Source organism: Orbicella faveolata, unplaced genomic scaffold (assembly GCF_042242905.1).
Source record: "Orbicella faveolata isolate gen_17 unplaced genomic scaffold, um_ofav_v1 contig_2, whole genome shotgun sequence".
NCBI classification, from domain to species: domain Eukaryota; kingdom Metazoa; phylum Cnidaria; class Anthozoa; order Scleractinia; family Merulinidae; genus Orbicella; species Orbicella faveolata.
Genome location: NW_028301547.1, coordinates 8,457,501 through 8,472,500, shown reverse-complemented (window position 1 = coordinate 8,472,500; position 15,000 = coordinate 8,457,501). Strand labels below are relative to the sequence as shown.

Sequence of the window (15,000 nt, the reverse complement as noted above, 5' to 3'; positions counted from 1 at the left end):
GACCATTCAGTCCTAACCGAAAACAGGCTAACTGGAGCATTTTTTTAGGCTAACCTAAGTGATGTCCAGGCTAACTGGAGTGATATTCAGTCTAACCGGAGCGCGACTCAGCTGACCGGAGTGCAGTCTTTCACTGCAATTAGCCTGAATAATCATGTTTAAGATCAGCGCCTGATACTATTATTGTCAAACGATATGTACTTATGAAGTCTGTAGTCTGCCGTCTGCATTTTACTCTCAGTCTGCATTTTACCCTGGTCTGCAGTCCGCAGTCTGCGTTTTACACTGACGATTTTCAATTTGATTGCCAGCAAAGTGGAAGTGAAATCGGAACATCTTTGTACATTACTAAATTACATAGGCCATCAAAGAATATTCGACCGTACAGGCCCTTTCATAAAATAACCACAGAATCATTTAAATACATAGAACAGCTAAATTGTTGGAACTTTGTAAGCAGTATCATCAGTACCGAGTAAATGATGCAGTGCATAAGTTAGTATCTTTAGAACATAAAGGAAAAAGAGTCTACTCCCATATACAATGTATTTAAATTTTGGGTGTTGAAGTTCAAAATACCATAGGTAATCAAATTTCTGTAGGTCCCATGTTAGAATCTAGTTGTAGTTTATAACAAATTAGGTGCCTATTATGATAGTTACAGTAATTTAATGGAATAATTTGGAATAATTAATTTGTTTATTTATTTATGTCCACTTATATTCTGTTTGCAGAATGCTAAAATGGATACAATTTATTGGTTCTATTTGACAAACAAATCTTACAAGAGGCATGCAGGTTGTGGTTTCACTAGATAGTACAGTGGTAACCAGAGTTGTGGGAATATTGTTCCAGATCTGTACTATCCTTGTCAGCAAAAGCTTATACTAAGGATGTGGTGCTTGAATAAAACAATAACAAGGCTTAATTATTCTGTAATCATTGCAGGCTTTGTTAAATTTACTTCCTAGACTGTTCTTCATTTTTGGACTATTTGTATTTTGGCCAATGTACTATGTGTAGTCCCTAAAAAGGCCAATCACTGTTATAAGATTGTACAATTGAAGTGCATGGTACCTATGCAGTTATTGGAGAGCCTTACAGTCAAACTCACAAAACCGTGAACACCTAAAATATGTCTGGAATGTTTATTGTGTTATAACCAATCATGAGCAAGATTTACAACCACAGAAACCACAGAAACAGATGAGTTTCTATTGGTCATGGAACAAATTTGTTTTGTGACCGGTCTCAAAATAAATCCTCTATTTCGGTTACACAAGAAATTAGATAATTGCTCTTACAGGCTATTTAAACACTAGCGAAGAGGGTTTGGGATATTTTTAACGTGAGAAAACTGTTTTCACAAACCAATGTGCTGGGCTGACATGACTAGCGGCCGTTGAATCACTCAAGCACAAACAATCCAAATCAGTACTTTCATTATTTTGTTTCATTATACTAATTTTGACAACGACGAAAAGCGACGAGTGATATTGATGAAAATAGAAGTCTTCCATTATATTTTATAATATGTGAATCAAGTGCAAATTTATTTGGGAAGGAACAGGGGAAAATTTGAGGTGTTTACTGTTTGCCACAACTAATTGCAAAATTAACAAAATTTGCATTCATCATGGTCAATCTTTCCAAGGTTTTTAGATCACCGAACCACTGGGCCCAAGGGATTGTAATTTTTTGCTAAAATAAATTGAGTTGCTAGTTTAACCAAAGATGATTCCAAGGTCAGTGAAACCACCAAAATTTTAAATTTTTATTCATCCCTATTTATAGCTGTGTCAAATTAACCATCACTTCACTTGAGTAACTGTATGCGTCGGGGGGATTCTTGTTTTTCAAAATCCCACAAACTAAATACTGGATGTGGTCCGTGATACAAAAGGATAGCAATTATTTAGACTTTCAGTAATATATAAAGACAGAGGGTGTATCTTGGGACAAAGCGAAAACCAAAACTATACATGGATTTATAGTTCCGTGACCTATGCAATACATCCTTGTTCTGTGGTTTGTGTGGTTTGAGATCTCACTTGTGATTGATTATTACACAATAAATATTCCAGGCATATTTTAGGTGTTCATGGTTTTGTGAGTTTGACTGTAATAAGTATTTCTTTGAAAAATAGTGTTTCCTGTGTTTTAAGAATACACTATTGGGAAACTTTGCTTGAACTCCTAACAAGTAAGCTGTTAGTGGTATTTCTGTCTTACAAAGTTTTGACTTACAGGAGTCACAACCAGAAAGTACAGCATAAAAGATTATCAATTGTTTACTCACATCACTCCTCTCCTCTTGGCGAGCAAGCTTAAAATGCATAGGGCTGTTTGTACTTCAAGCATCAATTAGGTTCTAATTTGTTTGAAATAAAATTAATATTGAGATGTTCATGCTAATGAAACCATTCAATCTAGGACTCAAGTCTTACCCAATCTGACCTCATGGATAATCTTCATTTGCACGTGACATGATCATTTTCTAAAATCCAAAACTAAAGAGGCACCAGTTAAAGTTTTTATCCTCATCAGGCATGAGAGGGGTATAAATTTATGTCTTTGAACAACTTTTCACCTTAATAGCTTGCTTTGTCTGGAAACAAGCACATTTTGAATTTCAGAGTTACGGTGGTGAGTAACATAAAGCTACGGAAGCATTCGTCAAAAAATATTTACTTATCTTGTGGCTTTGAGCCTTTTTAGAAGTTAAATTATTAGGAAAAGTGCTTAATATTTAGATGTTTGCTTGTTCAGTTCAGATAATCAGCCGCCTAGATATCCAAAGTAACTTCCAGATGTTTACAATATTTGCCTGCTGCAATGTTGGTGTACAATGGAGGTACACCAACATGGCAGTTTCATACTGGGCTCTGTAAATTTGCGCAAAATATTTCAACAAATATCTGAAGCTTGGGAAGATGCACAGTCTGTAGAGCTAAAACTTGGAAAGGCGTCTTCTTTATTTATCTCCTATAACATCACAATGTCTTGAATTTATCCACTGAATGGTCAATTCGAATTAATTTTTGTGTGACAGTACAAACCAAGAATACCAGCTCTAGAACTCTTTGTCTACTTTTTTCCTAATTTAATTAATCAAAAGTCATTTGCTTCTATGCTTATTTAAAGTTTTCATCAGCAATGTATATGCTTCCATGAAAGGTCAGCACAGGCATCATGTTTGTCAGTACCATACAGTGTAGTTGCATCTTGTGTCATCAATTGTTGAGTACTGTTTGAGAAGGATCAAGAACCATTCATTTGATGTATTTCATGTGATCTGAAGAGTTCATGCAAGTCTTCTGAGTTGTCTTGCAGGTAGGATTGTCAAAGTTTAATTAGCAGGTCTGGAGAATGTAAATTTGGTATCTTTCTTACTTACTTTGTATAATTGCAATCAACAAATGACACTGGAAGATCTTCCTGTCTTTGCTGAGGCGATGTCGTCCACTATTGCAATAGGCCTATTAGGAAAATTATTTCAAATATGATCCTTGTAACCTTTTCATAAAATATATGATCTTGAACATGATAACACTTCAGTCTGGACTGAAAAGGAAAGAGTAACACTTTTGCAGTGTCTAAGAACTTGTTGCATTCCATCTAGTGGCTTCAACTTTCTTCTCAGTTTATGTTTATTGTCCTAGTCCAAATAATTATAGACATCCTGATCTTCCATTTAGGTCTTAAAACTGTTTACATTTTAGTTAGTGGCTTTTCTTTTGTTGTCCCTATTCTATAATAAATGTGCTTGTTAAAAAAAAAACAAAAAAAAAAAAAACAAGTACATACAAATTTGGATGTCAAGGCATCTTGGCAAACATGCATATCTGGCGTTATGCAATCCCAAGCTTCCTCTTTAAAAAAAAAAAAAAAAACTGTCAGTAGATCTGATCTTGACCTTGCCTTAACAGTTTTGCAGTGTCTATAAATTGTTTGCATTCCATCTAGTGGCTTCAACTTTCTTCTCAGTTTATGTTTATTTTTCCTGGTCCAAATAATTATAGACATCTTGATCTTCCATTTAGGTCTTAAAACTGTTTGCATTCCAGTTAGTGGCTTTTCTTTTGTTGTCCTTAGTCTGTATTGAATGTGCTGGTTAAAAAAAAAAAAAAACAATAAACAAATTGGGATGTGAAGTCATCTTGGGGTTATGCAACCCCAAGCTTCCTCTTTTTGGAAAAGTCAGTAGATCTGATCTTGTCCTTGCCTTTAGATCATGAAGGTTATGCAGTCTTGAGTGACAGTAATATAATTGTGTAGTCTAGATCTAGAATAAGGATATACTTTAGAATCACTCTGTCATAAATGCTGTGTCTTTAGGGTTACCATATGCCTTGTGAAGTGTCATGCATCTAAGCGATGTAGCTAATTTGACATTTAAACAACAAAAAGATGTCAGGGGATATTTTATTTAGAATTTTTTTTTTTTCCAAGAGTGATTTTTGTACAATCACTTCGTATATTTTTTAATCCTATTTCAAAATTGTTCTGTAACTTTTATTTTCACTGAAATTGAATATGGCAAAATGCAGACATATGGTTTAAGCACTTTGGGTCTAGAACCTGAGTAGCATATTAAATTAGCAAAAAAATTGCATTGACCTGTAGCTTTCTAAAGGTGATTTGGACGCTCCTGTTAGAGGGCCTGGATAATTGGATAATTAATTTTATTTCAAAATTCTTGGTCTCGTTTGATAACTAGCTCTATAAGCTTTAATTTGATATAAGGGTTTAGTTATCTACAGTACAGTGTTAAAGGGGAGCATACTTCTCTTGGATGCGAGACACCTCTCAAGGTACACGGTAACCTGAAACTATGAACTTATTGCTTCCTTCCATTTTTTATGAAACAATTTATGACACAGCCACCTTTATAGCGGAGCTCCTGGCGGAGCCTCATAAATATAGAAATAGAACCACATGCACACGTACAAATAGAAAACCATACAACTATTTTTTCATGGTCAACATGTCTAGCAGTGTGGATCATGGCGGGTGCGCCCAACAAAGCCAACGCCGCGGAACATGGCGGCCATAGTTTAATCGTACATGTATGATATTGGACATCCATGTCATGGGCAATTGACAGCTGTCAAAACAAGGTGTCTGCTGACCAGTATGTGACCATATCACGGGCTCAGGTTAAGAGCTCATCATGGTCACATAATTTTAAAAAGTTGACCGCTGACAAAGTACTGGTTTTCTATTGGATTGTGGGCTCAGGCTAGGTTAACTTATTGATCAGGGCCGAGTTCAGAAGGTATACTAATGTTTTTCACTGCTTATGTTTTATGTAGTTTGAGATTATTGAAACTCAAAACAGAAGGCCAGACATTATAAACAGAGAACCTCAATGCAAAGTTACAAAACTCACATCAAAATCCTGGGTTAGCTTACTCGGGCTTTGAGCAACCCGGCCCAGGAGCTCCACTTTTAGGCTTGGCTAAATCTAAATATTACAATGTTTACAATTGACTCAATGGTGGCGTGAATTTGTACATGTATTTTGTAACATAATCGTGCATTGCTATTTGCCTTCATGCTGTACGTCTATCAATAGTTCAGTTTTTTTCATAAAATATGCTATTAATACTGTCTACCTTTTAAAAAATACTGGAATTCTACATAGCCTTAAGACACTTCCCAAAAGTGACTGTAAAAAGATACAGTTAAAGGTAATATATGGATTTAGCCGAGCCTAAAAGCGGAACTCCTCAGTTATTTTTTCGGAATGCTGTTACTAATGAAAATAATCGAACATGTATGTGAGGTAAATTGCGAACTATTTAATAGTTTCAGCTGGAAATATGATCACATCAACAGATCGAGGTGTAAGATGGTGTGATTGTGAAATATAGAGCAATGACTTCAAGGATTTCTGGGAAGCCACTAAAAATCTTGATCACATAACAGAACTGTCTTCTGTGCTTTTTGGTGGCATTTCGTGTTCTTTCCTACCTTATTCAGAAGGACAAGACATTGTTATTAATCATTATATTCTTTCTTAGTTAACATGGGGACTCCCACACAAAAGAAGTTTAAACATTTTTTTGCTGTGGGGACTGATTGAAATGCAGTGGTTACAATACTCAGTCCCTAAATCTCTACCAAATGAAATCTCGCAAAAATACCAAAATAGTATACATATGTGAAAAGTTGTAAAGTTTTGTTTTCTAACTTGTCCCCAAAGATACATTTAGCCATCTTCACTTTTGTCTGGAGTCTCCTCCTGCTGAAAGGGTTTGCAATAAGCAAAATCACTCTTGCATGAATGGTAATTATGATATTTTTTTTGCTGATCATGAATACTTGCATAGGCTTCTAATAATAATTTTATTATTCAATTTCAATGTAATTTGTTCTTCTTCTTGACTGAGATTGTGGACTAAAGGAGCTGTTATTGGGTTCCATTAATTAATTTTGCTATGATTAAATTATAACAAGAATTATAAGCAAGCTAAGAGTAAGTTATATTATGTACATGTATTTTGTCTGCACTACACAACCAAATGCACTCAAAGGTTATGAGGCATAGGTACATTTGTCAGAAGAGCCCAGCATATCCAAGATATGTTTTGATTGACACATCAATTAAGATAACTTACAGCAAAATGGATAAACAATACATCAATATCCTACATGCACCAAACTGGACATAGGGGTTATGAGGCAATCATTTAAACAACAGATTGAAATAATTTATAAACAAGAGAACACTATTTGTACAACAGTAGGGAACAAATTAGCCTTATTGGACGTTGCAAATGGCAAGGCTGTCTGTCTCCATTTCGTGTTGGCAAAATATTAATTTATGCCATGTCCAATGCAGATTATCACAAAATTGATTTACAAACACGATAAATATCATTTTAAAGCCTAAAAAGCAATTATTTAAATAAACCATGAGTAAATTATCTCTAAGAAAAACTGATTAATTTAACAGGCACCTTAAATAATTAGTTAATATATGTGTTTCTTAATAATGTAATACAGTGTATCTGTCACAGTGTTGCAGCCATGATATTACAACACACAGGATGGGTTGCAGAACTCAACTTCTAAGCCAGTTTATTCAATGACCTTGGTACAGAAATTATAATCCCATCAAGTTGTCTGTAAATACAGAGAAACCAAACAAATCATTGCAATCTTAAGTAATAAATTACTGAACTCTTTTGCATGTATGTACGGTGTATGTTCCATTAACATTGGGGATCTCTCAGAAGCTGCGTCCATCATAAATTAATTTGTTCCTGCATGCATTTGTTTATAGAACTTTTCACACTTTAATATCTCTGTCATACTTATAGTGATCTCTGTGTTCTACAACAATTAGTACACAAGAAAAATACACTCAGTAAGATATTGTTTACAATAAAAATCAATGCCTATAAGCAATCATAAGGACTTTAAATTTATATTTCTTCAGAAATATCTCACCAGGCCATGGTTGCTTTGAAAATCTTTGATGTCTTAACACAGGCTGCCCATGTGTAAACTGTTCATATATTGAATGACAGGAACAGACATGTAATCATACTGTAGCTGCTACTTGAACACCACTGTTATTCAGATAAAAACACATCGATTATAATTTATTATAATCTTTACACACTAACAGATGACATTCCTTTCTTTGATATACAGTGTACTTCATTGTTAGTTGTTTACTGAGTGTTAGTGAATCAAATGCTAGGGGCTGGTACCCCCGGGGGGGGGGGGGGGGCACTGCCATATATGGGCTATATAGGTATGTACCGCTGTGAAGGATATGGTTTTCAAGCAGTTTACTCTAGGATAGGGTATATAAATCAGAGCGTTTGGGTCTAGAATAGGATATCATTTTTCACAAAATTGACTACTTGGTTGAAGATTTTATTTAGACTAAGGAAATCAGGAATTGCCACTCAAAAATATAAAAAAATCAAATCAGCAAGTTTAAATTTAGGCAAATCAGCTTCAACAGTGTCGATAGATGGGGGGATTTGGGGAGTTTACTCTAGTATAGGGTAGCAAAATTCAGCTGAACTAGCTCTGGTATAGGCTACGGGTTCCAGGGTCCAAGCGGCACATCCCCACCCAGAAATTCCCAAAGTACCTCCCCGGGCTGGTACCCCAACTTTCACAGTGGCAGGCTCTGCCCTGAGATGCAAAGAAAACTTAATAACTGAAATGAACTTGGTGACTTGCTTTTGAGATCAAATACAATTTGCTTTAAACAAGAAACTGGAACATTGCAAGTTACAACAATGTGCCCAGTCCCAATCAAAGGGCCATCCAGGCTGTTTGGTTGTACATATAACTGTACAACTGCATATGAGTTCAGCTTCCAAAAGAAAATCAGAGTTTGTCAGGATAAATACTGATGTTCTTGCTTACTACATGTAAATCTGAATGTGCAGTACCAGAAGATATTCACACCCAACACCCATTCATGGCCAGTCTTCAAAAATTCCAAATTAAAGTATCAGGAAGATAGAGCTCTAATAGAGAAAAAAACCTCCATGTGGGGTATGAATCTTTTCTTGAAGAAAACAATGTCTGAGAAATCATTAATTACAAAATAATGTTTAAGAAATATCTTACCTGGTAATTCCAACTTTCAGAATATTTTGTAATCTAGACTGTCTGGCCACTTCATATATTTGACAAGTTGACACTGGGCATGTTTGTCAATTTGTGGGCTTCAACATCACATTACAATAGTAGCATTGGTCAACTAAAAACAGCATAATTTGGTTAATTAATATACACTGTACATTATTACGTTGAAATATTGGTGTAGATCGTTGCACACCAACAGATACAGAACCATCACAGATATGATATGATATTCTTAACCTCTCTGAAATTTCAGATTATTCAAGATTAACATGCACATACATCATTAAGGACAACCCTAAAAACCTGAATCCGGAAACCAGAATCCGGAACTGGAAACTAGAATCCTGAATCCAGATATTATGAATGATGATAGAAATAATTCACTTCAGCAATGTCTAATAAATAAATATGGGGAAAAACTATTTTGCTGTTATTTACTTTCTTGGCTTTACTTCAGCTACAAACTGTAATTGCTAAAACATTTTTGACTAGTTCTGAACAACCCTTAGCTATACATCTGGCCCAATTGTTCAAAAGCTGGATAAAGCTATCCATTGGGTAATCACTTTCCAGTCAGGGTTAGTGATTTTTCAGGTGGATAGTTACTCATAGCCTGCGAGCAGGCTCTACTATCTGTCTCTAGTGCCTGAGCAGGCTAAATAAGTGTCTAGTGTTTTTCTGCATGGGCATGTCAGCGAGTACCTTCATGCAGCTTTACCGCTCAAGTCCCTGGCCCAAACACAAGAGCCTGCTCAAAGGCTTAGTTACACATCTTTTGTTCAACCTGGCTCTGGTGAGAGTGCAGTTCTTGTCTAGATCAAATTGGTATGAGAAGACTGGTGAGTGGCACAATAACAACAAGCTATTATGGTGAGTTTCTGGCAGTCTTTAAGCATCTTTTAACAACATGTGGTCCGATCTGTTAGCAAGTGAGAAGCAGACGGAGGTAATTAAAGTGTACAACATTTCTATGAATTGTTTTAATATGATGGCTGCCAAGAATATGAAATGCTGATTTGTCACAGTATCAGTGTGGAAATAGTGTTGATCCGGAACTAGTTTGGTATCTGTTGGACAAATCAAATATTATATTAAGATGAGCCAGGTTAGCCTTTGAACTTCGAAAGTGGGGGGCGTGACCGTCAATGTACAGGGGGCTGCCACTGACAGACATCCTGTTCTCTATGACATTTTCTATCTTGTTCAGTATCTACTAGACATAAAGGGTAAATTTATACCTCTGGTAAATTGCAGATCACTTATTAAACAAAATGAACAAAGATCTTTTAAATCTTATAACCGCGCTTTTAAAATTTAACTGTTTTGTTAATACTACAGTCACAATGCAGTGCACATTCCAAAGCAGTCCTTGATGATTCACTGATTACTGTAAACACATCACTTGATCAACACAAACTGTGTCATATCTTATTGCACCATCAGTCTTAGCCTTTGCGAAATCTATGATGATGTAATGGTCTTAATCTGGAAGTTCGCTCGGGACATGCCCATGAATGATACAAAAGGAAACGAGTGTCACGCTATTAATAATGCTTTCAATAAACAGCTTTCTTCCTGAAATGTCAAAATTTAATTTGCTTGCGCTTTGAAATGGTCACGCAAGTCACACAGTCAGGGGGGTTATCCACGGCTAATTTTGGAACGGTTGTGTTTTTTCTCCTAGCACTGACTTAAACATTGCAAGTTCTGGCAAGCTCTTGTTTACCTCGGCAAATACTTAATTTTTCTTCAAATCTCTTAACTCACTGCGATGAAACAGCCAAAGAATTCACTTCATTTGCCGAGACCCACAAGAAATACTCACAAAATTGCACATAAATTAATGACCATCGCTTCTGGCAAAATAAACTTGCAAAGTAAACATGATCTTACAGTGCATTTGTCATGTACCGAAAATGACAGATGCAACGTCAGCGCATTCCATGGCTGACGTAATACCCTTTTTTAGCGTTGTTAGCGTATTTATTATTTCCCTTTGAATCCAACGCTTCGATAAAACCAGAAGAAATATATATTATACACAAATAAAGAAAACAGTATCCGTAACATTGTCCTTGTATTAACGTTTCAACAGCTTATGGCGAATAAACATCACAGGTTGCGTGATTCAAAATTTGGCTGAGAGGAAGTTTGGGTCTGGTCACCGACCACAAAAAAAAAAAAAAAAAAAAAAAAAAAACACTGGTAGAACATGAACTGCGCTTGGCCCATGGCCGTGCAGTTAATTGCCAACAAGCTTATTTTAGACGCTCTCAGGGTGCTTGGAATTAAATTATGACGCACTTTACTAAGATTCTCATGATTATAGCCCTCACTAGAAATAACGGTTGCACGAGTTTCAACAGATGGGGAATTTTTGTGTCAGTTTGAGGTCCTTTTTACTTGGCCGCTTACTTTTTACAGGCAAAAACCTAAGCAAAACAATTTTCGAGTATTGAAGAACTTGTTTTCTTCGATTTGTGGATTCTGGTTTGCGGTTACTGGATTACAGTTTTTCGTTCTGGCTTCCGGCTTCCAGTTTCTGGGTTTTAGGGTTGCCCCACCTTTAACAGAGTGTTTGCTTTACATTAAGTTTACACATGGCTGTTATCCAGCATAGGCAGACTTATAAGTTTGCCTTCAAAAATAAACTGCAACAACTATTGCATCTTTCAACACCTATTCTTGTGATGAAATGGCACAAAATCCAAGTACAAGAAGTCAAAAGCATAAAACAAACTTACCCGGTATTATGCTTACAGTTCCTCTTACTGTCTGCATATGCCTTCCATAAACTGGTACTGCCTGGACATTGTACTCACTATTTTTGTGATCACACCTTAAAACATCACTGTTATATAATTTGTCCTGAAAAAGCAATGCATGAAATGTTATGCCTTTGGCACTCACCAAATACCTTTACATGATGTACAAAGTACACCACATCAACATTCACAATTCTCTTTACTTTCACTGTAACTTTTTTTGTGTCATTTTCCCTAACTTGAAGACAGGACTTCCACATTAGGTGATAATTTGCCTCTGAAATCTCTATAAATTCACAGAGAGTGATAACAATTAAATCGTGACTAATTTTAGCAAAGGAGGCATTCAAATGTCAGATTTTAATGTTAAGTTTATAACTTTACATTACTCATCGTATATATATATATATATATAACCTCCCAATAATTGCACCTGTAGACAGAAGGTGTGCTGGGGGAAGAGATGTTCTGAACTTTCTGAACTTTTCCCCCTTACCCGTAATAGGATGACTATTATGAACTACGATTCGCAACCAACACCAACATCAGGTTATGTATACACATGTATATTTTGTTGTCTCCTGTAATCATAAAAAAATAAAAATTTAAACCCTCCATAAAGTTCATACCTAATAACACTGCCACATGTAACGCTGTTACTGGGAATTAATTTAAGTGAAACTGTTGAAACAGCTCTGTCAAAATTGTTTCTAGCAGTTAAGGCAGGATAACAGAATATACACGTAGTACACAGCAAAGGCCAGAGATACACAAATGTTGGTTATTAGTTAGGATTTTGTGAGCTTCTGTGCTAGGTATGGTGGAAAATAATGGACTATCAAAAATGAAGGTTCCTAAGACATTTTGACAGCAATGAGAGGAATGAATATATAAATTTACAAAAGAAAGAGAAGTTCTTGCCCTGTTCAGTTCTCTGTCATAAAAATATCACTTACATACATTTATTACATATGGTTTGTGTTTAAAGCTGATACAATGCACCTTCTGATTAGCTAATTCTAGTGCATTATTTACATTTACATGGTATACGTCGGTAAAATCGTAAAACATCACGTGACTAAAATAAAAAATAAAAACTAAAAAGAAATGCCTACATGTAATTCGTAATAATTTAAAAATACTTAACACTAAAACAGATCTAATTCTTTACTTTATTCAAAATTTTGCCCATGGGTCAATTATGAGCATGCTAAAAGGTCCTAACACAAAGTAAAAGGAAATTAAGAAAACTATTGCTTTTTTCCTGAAAATTGTAGCGACTGAAAACAATGATTGAACACTCTGAGAGTGCATTCTATCACTCTGACAAGATAAAATTTAAGGAGAATAGAGAATTCACAAAGTTATATTACAAAGGAATTGGTACTGGACAGGACAAAGGAAACAGCCAGGAAGAAACTGAAACTTTCTTTGACGAGCAAAAAAAGTATGCATGCACAACAAAGAAAACAGTGAGTGACATTCAGTTAATGAGTTACAATGTAGTTAATAACAAAATTAGTGTGAAGAAAAGAGCAGAGAGAGAGTGTGTGTGTGTGTGTGGAGAGAGGAGAGCGCTCTCACCAACTAAATTGTGTATGTATGTATGTATGTATGTGTGTGTGTGTGTGTGTGTGTGTGTGTGTGTGTGTGTGTGTGTGTGTGTGTGTGTATGTATGTATGTATGTATGTAAAACTTATTTCTATTACCGAAAAATGGTCAGGGCAAGAACTTCTACTCCCTAAATTTTTTCTAAGTATGTAAATGTCATTTACACTGTTCAGTTTACCGAGTAAAGCTCTTCGCATTTTTTTTTTCCATTAGTACAATCTCACTTTTGAGGAACATTTCCATATTAAGTGTAAATACTGCATATTTCGGGAATAACCCATCTACCCCCAACCAAAAGCAGTGGCACTAATAAAATGAAATAGTAAATCAAAATGAAAGTAGAGCTTTATTTGCACACAGGATTTACATGCACAATCGTCTACTCGACATTTGGACTATATAAGCATTTCACCAAACCGAACTAATTGGACAGATAACAAAATAAAACGAGGAAATCTACATTATAAACACAATAATTATGCATATCACTTCATCTGAGTATCAAAAGCAAATCCTTCTCATTGAAAGGTAACCGAATGAAAGAGAGGATAAAGAAAATTCGTTTAACCTTGCAGTGTTAAAAGTTTAATAATTATTCACGTTTAAATCTGAATATTACAGTGTGCATTTTTGTCGACGGCTTAATTTAGCTTTGCAGTCATTTTATCGGCGGTAGCTTTGCCAGTCTTCAGCCAAATTAACCTGGGAATTCACCCGAGCATTTCGCCAAACCGAATAAACTGAACTAACAAAACGAGGAAATCTCCATACTTTGTAATCACAATATGCAAATCTTCACATAGGAACGTTGAAAGTAAATTTAGCAAATCCTGTTTGTACACCTTTCTTGGTTTTCAACAACAGAAGAAGAAATTTTAGCAGTCTACGAGGCGGCTGTGCCAACTAACACAGAGAAAACTTCAAAACTCGCCCGGCCGTGTTTACAAATACGGTTTTGGTTAAGCTTATTTTTAGACGTGAGGTTATAAGCTTAGGTTGACGACGAAAATCGACAGAAAGCTTAATTTGTTTACAACTTACAACAACCTCCACAAAGCGATTCACTTGCTATTGTTTAGAGATGAGAGAAATTAAAACGATGCAATTTATAAATTGTCTCACAGCATGGCTTCAAATAAGGAAGACTTTCAAAGGATTCCAACTGAAAATAAGCTTATATCGCTGAGGCAACTTGTTAATTTTCATAGCAAACGCAACAACAAAAGTCACTTACCGCAAGTTGGCAGCATCAGTTCGGCCAGTGTAAATCTTGCAGGCAGAAACTTGCAGCAAAAGTTGTGAAGACTGAACTGAACTAATCTTTTCGACAGATCAACGAATCAACCACTTTTTCCCGCAGTGTTTACTGTTTTGTAACACTCGGTCTTGTTCATCACCTGACCAAATCATGTGACTTTTCTTGCACGGCTGCACAGCGTCACAACGCGCGAATTTTAAAAAACTTGGCACTGCAGTCTTCTGAGTACTTTCACATCCTATCTATGGCCCTCGTTAGCTTTGGTTAACGGCATTGTTCGGCATTATTTCACTTCCTTTCTCTAGCCCTTGACTCGCTATAATTCACGCCATTGTTCAGTACTGTCTCGCCTCCTTCCCCAGCGCTGGCTCGCTCTTTTTCGCGATCTTCTTCGCTACTTCTTTGCCCGTTAACTCTTGCTTTCTTTTTAATTCCTTCAGTGCAACCCTATCTTAAAAACATTAGATCAACCTCCGCTATCGTTTGTCGACATAACAAATAGAAATGCGTTTTCTTTTCTTTAAAAATCCCGCCAAGAAAAATGGCATTCTTCTGCTAGAGACCGAGGGTGCATGTCTCTGTCGACCTATTAATTGGAGTATGGCCGCCATGTTGGGCAACTCCGCCGTCACCGTCGTCGTCGTCGTCGTCGTGCGTACGCGCCCACGAGCAATACCGCTAGCCATGAAAACCGTGAGAAAATTCATTCGTGGATTTCTTTTCTTTCCCATATGAGTATGGGG

The 15,000-nt window shown here is 36.1% G+C and overlaps 2 long non-coding RNA genes across 8 annotated transcripts in view; one reads left to right on the top strand and one right to left on the bottom strand.

The window, feature by feature from the left end:
* Positions 1–928, top strand: part of LOC149111827 (uncharacterized) — a 1,217-nt gene extending 289 nt beyond the window's left edge. Inside the window, exon 2 of the long non-coding RNA XR_016207512.1 lies at positions 735–928. This is a non-coding gene — a long non-coding RNA (uncharacterized LOC149111827). The remainder of the gene's footprint in view (positions 1–734) is intronic.
* Positions 929–2,275: 1,347 nt separating this feature from the next.
* LOC149111826 (uncharacterized) lies at positions 2,276–14,578 on the bottom strand. Of its 7 annotated transcripts, none has more exons than XR_016207508.1 (6): positions 14,234–14,578; positions 11,884–11,968; positions 11,367–11,490; positions 8,605–8,737; positions 7,459–7,580; positions 3,251–7,131 (listed from the first exon to the last, which is right to left on the bottom strand). It is a non-coding gene; the product is annotated as an uncharacterized LOC149111826 (long non-coding RNA). The 7 variants fall into 7 exon arrangements; XR_016207510.1 differs by lacking the exon at positions 14,234–14,578 and adding an exon at positions 13,224–13,593; XR_016207507.1 differs by lacking the exons at positions 11,884–11,968; positions 14,234–14,578 and adding an exon at positions 2,276–2,371 and having other exon boundaries at positions 3,398–7,131; positions 11,367–11,877.
* Between the last annotated feature and the right edge of the window lie 422 nt (positions 14,579–15,000).